Source organism: Mus pahari, chromosome 1 (assembly GCF_900095145.1).
Source record: "Mus pahari chromosome 1, PAHARI_EIJ_v1.1, whole genome shotgun sequence".
NCBI classification, from domain to species: Eukaryota; Metazoa; Chordata; class Mammalia; order Rodentia; family Muridae; genus Mus; species Mus pahari.
This window is the reverse complement of record NC_034590.1, coordinates 123,249,150-123,256,600: the sequence shown is the minus strand read 5'-3', so window position 1 is coordinate 123,256,600 and position 7,451 is coordinate 123,249,150. Positions and strand designations below refer to the sequence as shown.

Sequence of the window (7,451 nt, the reverse complement as noted above, 5' to 3'; positions counted from 1 at the left end):
TTTTTCATAAATACAATTTTGCTCCTGTTGTAAGTCATGATGTAAATAACCGTGTTTTCAAATAGTCTTGGGTAACTCCTGTGACAAGGTCATTCAACCCCTAAAGGGATCTCACCCCACAGATTGAGAGCTGCTGTCTTAGAGGTACTGTTACTTCAGCATTTTTATATTGGAATCAGAGGCTCTATCATATGTTCTCTTGCGGATCAAATTTCATTTGCCTTACTCAATACACATTTCTTAGGTTAAATTTACATTAATGAATCTTAGTACAGGCCACAGATAAATGTTTCATAAACTCTCCTCCCCAAGGAGTTTGATAAATTCAGAAATTCAGGAACAAATTCAGAGAAATCCTAGGAAATTCAGTGAACTAATAAGGAAGCCTGCCATTAGAATCTTGGTTAATCAGTTCTCTGCCTGGTAAAGCAGAGCCTCCTGAGAGCTCAGAGGTCACCAGGTGACCCCAAACATTGGAATGAAGAGGAGCTCAATGGAGATGGCAGCATCTGAAAGGAGAGCTGATGAGTGAGCAAAAGACATCACAGTGGAGGAGAGTGAGATGATGGAGGGTCACCTGTGCATCTAATCAAGTAGTAACCACATCCACAATTGGATTTGTGAAAGATATTCAGGGGCAGGGATGTGGCTTGGGTACAATGCAGTGGCTTTGGTTCTAGATAATGCAGAAATGCAGGATCTGTGCATCTTCTTCTGCCATGATAGTGTTAGCATTAGTGAAGCTGTCTTAGAGGTCCAGTAGGAAGCACCCATAAGAGCAGTGGCAACACTGATAACTGGCTACTCAATAATGTTTTGTGATACTATTCTTGGTTTTCTCTACACTGCTGAAACTAGATAAGGGATCCTTGATTTAAGATCCAGCAACACACACAGACAGCTACTGCAGTGCTGGCTTCCAGAGTACAGGTTCCCTGAGAACAAATAACATGAGGATAATTATAAATCACAGGGCGCCAACTCCAGGGATTAACTCCCATAGGTCCCCACAGTTATGGGACACACTGAACAGTTCCACAGGATATCACAAGGATTGTTGAGAAGAAGCTGAAACTGAAAATGACCTTTTTAGAGAAGGTGAAACTGAATGCTTAGGATACTTGGTAGATGAAGCAAAGTTTCAACTAGCTCCAACAACTTCACATATTACATGCATACAAACATACATATAGACGTAAATTCATACATACATTCATATGTGATACATATGGTAGATGGAACAAAGCTCCAACAAACTACACACACACACACACACACACACACACACACACACACACACACACACACACTGGGAAAATGTCTGAATAATTCCATGCTTCCCATCCACCCATCCAGTGATATCAAGATATCCAGGGTCATTGCTGAATGGTGTTTCAATAACTTGGATTCAAATTGACTCTATACCCTGTTGGCTCAAGGACCTAAAATATAATTACATCTACCTCTCCATGGATCCTGTCTCAACTTTGATAGGCATACTGGTATTTCCTGTTTGAACCAATGTCAGAGTTATATCAATGCTCTTCCCCCCGACACCCAGGCCTCTGGCATCCTCCATAGGCTCATGCTATGTATTCAGTCTGTATCACCCTGGAGAAAGAACAGTCTAAATTCCAGGTGAGACTAGCTTGACTGGCTCTAGATGGAGGACCTGGTTCTCTGGATTTTCAGCTACTCTAGGAACCTGTACTTTGGAGAAGCTTTCAAAGATGAGGTATGACATTTGTTTTACAATCTTAGGAATGCCAATAGATTTAAAAAAAAACCAGACAATGCTTATGTTTCTAACTTCCAAGGCTTTTGAAAAATGGTGTTTGCATTTCAATATCTTACACTCCATTGGCATTTCCTATAATCACCAATGACAGGTTATTGTAGAGCGAGCACATCAAACGTTAAATACTCAAATATTTAAGTGACAAAATAAGGACTATAAATATTCATCTCCTTATCATATTTTAAACCATTCTTTATAGATTATTTTAATCATAAAATGTTGCAGAATAAAACATAAGTCTTTTCTTTTAAAAACTTGTTTTAAGTAAAATTTGCTCCTCAACCTCTAATAAAATAAAAAGATGTACTAACCAGACACTAGAAAGGATCTGATGTCAGATGATTTATCCCAGGAGAAGTTTTGATTGTGTGTTCTCACAGGACTCTGATCCCTCTTTGTAGATACCAGACTGGTTAATTATACCAGGACTTTCCCCCACTGACTCAGAGGCAGAGACTTTTGCTTCTGACAATTCCTCCCCACCCACTTCAGTCATCATACATGAGTGGATGTGTAGTCTGAGGAGTCAAGTCACTTAGACAAATGAATATGGGTAATATTTTGAAATGCAAATAACGTTTTTATTGAGAATATAGACAAGTATCAATTTGTGGTATATTATTACAGCGTAGCATCCCAAACCATAATGGCTGATGGGAGAAGGGTGGGATGGGGGAGGAGAAGGCAATAAGGGAGTTCTAAACATTTGGGTAGGAACAGAAACAGGAACATTATTATTTCCTTGTCTATTGTACATTGAGTAAATTACTTCATGATCTCACTGTATCCTTAGACACATTGTATGACAGCAAAAGTCTAGGAAGAGCCCAAAAGAGGGAGGGAGATGAATCAGGAGAGCCCAGGTGGCTCCTGGGGGCCAAGAACTGTGACCTACAACATACCTTCTGACCTAGGGAAATATCTGGCCTGTTGTATCCTCGGCTCCATTTTTTAAATGAAGGGATGGATATCACACCACCAATAAGTGGCGGGGCCAGAATTTCAACCACAAGTTGATTAGGGAGAAGCTTCCAGATTCTTCCACTTCACTGCAGTCAAGTTTCTATGAGGGGTTGGTAATTTATAAAAGCTACAAGGCCAGCAAAATTCAGAACATAGTGTAATTGACCTACATCTGTGGACTAGAATAATTAGCAACCAATAAATAAATATAAATAGAATATGGACAATTTTTGTAGGTTTTGAAAGATTTTCTGGGATATATAAGATATGAGAGAAAAAAATAATTTTTGGAGCTTTGCTCCACCCAACAAATGTATGTATGTATGTATGTATGTATGTATGTATGTATGTATGTATGTAATGGGTGAAGTTGTAGGAGCTTGTTGAGGCTTGCTTCATCCACCAAGTGTGTGTGTGTGTGTGTGTGTGTGTGTGTGTGTGTGTCTGTTTGTGTGATCCTTTCCCACCTTTTTCTTGCTGGCTCCAGAAAGTTTCACTGGACCCAGAGTCTTTCTTCCAGCCACAGGAAGTCTTCCATCAGCCCTAGAGAATCAAGTTGTGTTTCCTCCAATAAAAGTCTACTGAATGACCAATTGCCTACTCTATGACCTACTCCAGTTTACCCTAGATGTCAAAGCTGCTCTTTGCCAAAACAGAAGGAGCACTCTCGACCACCCTCTATAAAGCCAGTGTCACTCGAATTACAAAACCAGGTAAAGACACACACACACACACACACACACACACACACACACACACACGAAAACTACATGTCATTTTCCTGAAGAACATAGATCTAAAAATACTCAATAAAATACTAATAAAAAGAATACAAACATATATATAAAGATTATCTACCATGACAACATTGGCTGTATCCAGAAAACATGGAATGGCTCAATCTTCACAGGTTTGTTAATATAATAAATCAATCATCATGTAAATGAACTTAAAGAAGAAAATTGCATGATCATATCAAGAGATGTGAAAAGGCCCTTTGAGAAAATCTAACAGGCTTTCATGATAAAATTCCTACAGAAAGTAGGGCTAGCGGGAACACACCTCAATATAATAAAAGCTGTATTTTAGAAACTCATAGCTAACATCATTGTAAATGAAGAAAAGCTTGAAGCAGTCCCACTGAAGTCAAGAAAAAGACAGGAATTCTATTTTTCTCACTCCTTTTCAATATTGTGTTCTGAATACTAATTGGAACAATAAGGCAAGAGAAGGAAATTGAAATGGGTACAGATAGAGAATGAAGATAACAAACTATTCCCATTCACAGATGACATGATACTATACAATAGAGACCCCCAAAATTCTCCTAAAATCTTCTCAAAATGAAATACAAATTCAGGAATATGGCAAGATATGGAATCAACTTGCGCAAATCAGTAGTTTTTTCACACAGCAAACATACATAGGAGGAGATCGTTGATATACTCCCATTCACAATATCCTCAAAGAAAATAAAATATGTAATAATAAATAAACCTAGTCAAGGAAGGGAAGGACCTTTGTGATGAAAATTTTACAGCTCTACAGAAATATACTAGAAAATGTAAAGACAGCATTTACTTCAGGACTGGAAGAATTAAATTTATGAAAGCGATCATTTAACCAAAATCTATTTAAAGATTCAAAGCAATCCCAATCAAAATCTCCATATCACTCTTCACCGAAATAGAAAACTATACTAAATCCTATATGGAAGTACAAAAGACTCAGACCGACAAAACAATCCTGAACAAAAAGAGCAATTCTGGAAGGATTACCATTCCAGATCTTAAGATATATTACAAAGCCATGGCAATAAGACCTGAATGGTACTAGAACAAAAACAGATATGTAGACCAATGGAACAAAAGCGAAGACTCAAATATGAACACATACAACTTCAGCAAATTAATACTTAACAAAGATGACAAAAACATAAATTGGAGAAAAGACAGTATCTTCAATAAATGGTGCTGCAGATGCAAAGAAGTGCTTACTGACAAGAAGCTGATATAGCTGTCTCCTGAGAGGCTCTATCAGAGCCTGACAAATACAGATGTGGATGCTCTCAGCCAATCATTGGACTGAGCATGGGGACTCCAATGGAGGAGTTTGGGAAAGGACTGAAGAGCTAAAGAGGTTTGCAACCCCATAGAAAGAACAACAATATCAACCAACCAGAACCCCACCCCCACCCCACCAAGAGCTCCAGGGACTAAACCACCAACCAAAGAGTACACATGGAGGGACCCATGGCTCCAGCTGCATATATAGCAGCTGTCTGGCATCAGTGGGAGGAGAGGCCATTGGTCCTCTGAAGGCTTGATGCCCCAGTGTAAGGGAATGCCAGGGCAGTAAGGTGGGAGCGGGGGTAGGGTGGCAGAGTGTCCTCATAGAAGCAGGGGGAATGGGACAGAGATTTATGGAGGGGAAACCAGAAAAGGGAATAACATTTGAAATGTAAAGAAATATGATATTCAATTTAAAAATGTATTGGTACAGAAATAGACACATTGATTAGTGGAATCGAATTGAAGACTCAGAAATAAATCCACATACCCATGGACACTTGATTGTTTTCATAAAGAAGCTAAAACGATACAATGAAAACATCTTTAACAAATGATGCTGGTCTAACTAGATGTCTACATGTAGAATAATCAAAATAAATCCATATTTATCACCGTGCCCAAAACTGAAGTCCAAGTGGATCAAGGACATCAACATAAAACTTGATACACTAAATCTCATAGAAGAGAAATTGGGAAATATCCTTGAATGAATTGGTACAGGAGACAATTTCCTGAACAGAACAGTAGTAGGTCAGGCTCTAAGACTAACAGTTGATAAATAGGACCTCATGAAACTGAAAAGTTTCTGTAAAGCAAAGGATACTGTTAATAGGATGAAAGGGCAGTCTACAGATTGGGAAAGGTTATTTATCAGCCCTTCATCTGACAGAGGTCTAATATCCAAAATTTATAAAGAACTCAAGAACTGAGTCCATTGAGTTCAAATTGAGACCCCAACAACCCAAATAACCCAATTAAAACATGGACTACAGGCATCTGTCGCTAGATGGAGACCGATTTGGCTTCCTGGCAACATGTCACAAATACAGATGAAACTCCTATGCAAGAAGGCTGAGATTTGGAAGGCCAAATTGTGGCTGGAGAGCCTGAAACTGCAAGAAGCGTAAGACATGAGCCTGTCACAACTCAAAATGGAGATGTGTCTAAAGAAACTGGAAAAGGTGGAAAATCTAAAAAGTCTCTGAAGCACTCAGTGACTGTGGGCTCAGCAGACACACATAAGGAGACATGCATGAGGAGTCGGTGAAAAATGCAAAGTTAAAAGTCACCCCCAGAACTTACCACTTTAACCAAAGAGAAGCATCAGGCTACGCTGTTTCCCGATTCAGAACCAAAAACTAAAAAGAAGAAGAAAAGGGGGGAAATGGCAAATGAAACTGGGTCAGATATTAAAAAGCAAAAAACTGAAGAAAGAACTGAGGCTCGTGGGGAACCAGAAGATGGTATGAAGAAGTCAAATGACAGCAAGGTGCCCAGCCTTCCCCTAGGACTGACGTGTTCTTTTGAGGACTCTGCATTTGCTTCCAGGTCTAATCTCGTCAGTGAGATTAGGCCATAGAAGAAATGGGCTTGAAGCACATGACGGAGATCCAGCATAAAAGTATCTGGCCGCTTCTGAAAGGCAGGGATCTTCTGGCTGCTGCAAAACCGACAGTGACAAACCCTCACTTTTCTCATCCCTGTGAGCGAGCTCATTGTTAAATTGAAGTTCATCCTCAGGAACGGAACAGGAGTCCTGATTCTCTCTCCTACCAGAAAACTGGCCATGCACACCTTTGGTGTTCTCAAGGAATGGATGACACGCCGTGTTCACACGTATGAGCTGATCATGGGCTGTAGTAACAGGCCTGCTGAAGTGCAGAAGCTCGCCAATGCTATCAACATCATCATGGCCACACCAGGGCGGGTCCTAGACCACATGCAGAACACACCATGGTTTATGTACAAGAATCTACAGTGTCTGGTTATTGATGAGGCTGAATGTATTTTGGGTGTTGGGTTTTACGAGGAATTAAAGCAAATTATTAAACTTTTGCTGGCACACAGGCAAGCCATGCTCTTTTTTGCCACACAAACTCGAAAAGTTGAAGACTTGGCAAGAATTTCTCTGAAAAAAAAAGAGCCATTGTATAATGTGTGTAGTTTTCGATGCACGCTACTGCCTTACCCAGGAGCTGCCGCTCTGCTCTACCAGCCTCTGTTTCCTTTTGTTCCACGCAGCTTAGCTCCTCCCGGACTGATAGCAACCAGCCCTACCTAACCCAGCTTCCTTTTGAATCTGCGGATGAAAGATACACACTCAGCTTTGTTACCTTAACTTGCCTGCTAAACACAATTGCTGGACGCTAATACTTCCCGCCTGGAAATGAGTACCCTTACCTATTTATTATCACCATCTCTCATTCTGCCCTAAGTGTAGTGACTTGCTACAATGAGCCCTTGCCAAACATCTTTGACAACCTGCCAGTAGCAGAGGTCACAGGCCTTAGCTGCTCCAAGGGTCTTACATGGTTTTGGCGTCCCTTTTCCTCCAAAGCATGGCAGAAAAGCTTCCTCTCCTTCCTTGTGTCTGCCTTTTTCTCCTGGAACTGGGAAGT

General features: G+C 40.2%; 1 pseudogene; it reads left to right on the top strand.

Annotated features, from left to right (window-relative positions):
* The first annotated feature begins 5,867 nt into the window (after positions 1 to 5,867).
* On the top strand, positions 5,868 to 7,114 carry LOC110330344 (annotated as a pseudogene).
* Positions 7,115 to 7,451: the final 337 nt, after the last annotated feature.